The sequence below is a fragment of the Aplysia californica genome, unplaced genomic scaffold, assembly GCF_000002075.1.
Source record: "Aplysia californica isolate F4 #8 unplaced genomic scaffold, AplCal3.0 scaffold00464, whole genome shotgun sequence".
Classification (NCBI taxonomy): Eukaryota; Metazoa; Mollusca; class Gastropoda; order Aplysiida; family Aplysiidae; genus Aplysia; species Aplysia californica.
Genome location: NW_004797734.1, coordinates 311060 through 312501, shown reverse-complemented (window position 1 = coordinate 312501; position 1442 = coordinate 311060).

The window sequence follows — 1442 nt, the reverse complement described above, 5'->3', positions numbered from 1 at the left end:
GGGGGAGACAGAGGGGTATGAACAGTAAAATGTTTGCCCATTGTTCAGTTTCTTTGAAAGACAAGGAGAGTTTTCTCTACATCCAAACAAAATACATGTATATACACACCAGTGAAACCAAACTTCTCCTGCAGGCAGGGCAACGCGCACTTTTGGTGTTGGTCAAGATTTCTGGAAACCCCCGAAATCAGGGTTAGCCCGCTTGTCCTTAAAAGCAGTCAAATGAGTGTGTTTGTTTGCCTGTCTGTCTGTCGGTCTGTGTGTGTGAGATTACCACCTCTCTGGCCAGGCCTGCAGGAAGATATTAATTATATACATGCACACTTCCCATGGGAGGAAAAAAAAAGGGAGGGAGCGGATTGGTTGGACGGCAGGGTATAGCCAGTACACGGTTGTATATGTTTGTTATTTGTTTGTTTGTTTGTTTGTTTATTCGGGCAAGCCTAACCCTATCCGTGTTTTACTATCGTATCCATACATATGGGAAACTCTGTGCCACCACTTGCTAAAGAGGGAATTTACTCGATAATCCGATCTTTACGCTTTGCATAGCAGTCTGTCAAAATATTTTTTTAAAGAAATACTGAACGTTTCAAAGAGATCTTCACACTAGAAGTATTCTAAAATGTGAAGAATACAAATTAACCCCGGGGGTACAAAATGATCCCAGGGGGTCTGATAGGGTTAACGACCTCCTAGACAAGGAATGATACCAAGAGGCTAACCTCGGATAGGGAAAGGTAGAACGTGTTTTTTTCAAGGGTGAGAAAGATATTGATGATGATGATGAACGATGATGATGATGATGATGATGATGATGATGATGATGATGATGATGATGATGATGATGATGATGATAATAAATTTTGTATAATGTTCCTGATGAAGCCCTTTACGGGTGAAACGTTGAACCTGTGTAAAATTTGAAAATTTTAAGTCTCAACCCTTTTTTGTTGCTTGCTATTTACAATGATGATGATGATGATGATGATGATGATGATGATGATGATGATGATGATGATAATGATGATGATGCTGATGCTGATGATGCTGATGATGATGATGATGATGATGATGATGATGATGATGATGATGATGATGATGATGATACACAAAATAAATTGAGCATTGATGTTTTGTTTTGGTTTTTTAAGCGTAAAACGGAGCTCTGGGTGGACAAAAGAGGCATACAAAAAAAAGATGTGGATAGAAGGTGAGGTGTAGAGAATACATGGCGTCCTTACACAACAGAGTTTGGGGCGTGTGTGTGGCGCACCACTGGTGGAGTAGTTGCGCCGCCTGTTGATGGGACGGACGATTGTCCTCGCGGCTCACGTCCTGGGAGGGGGTGGGGGTGGGCGTGTGTGGGGGATGGATGGATGTTAGGAGTGAGTGGATGTGGTAAGTGGACGTGGGGGTTGGGGGGGATAGAGGTGGGTGGA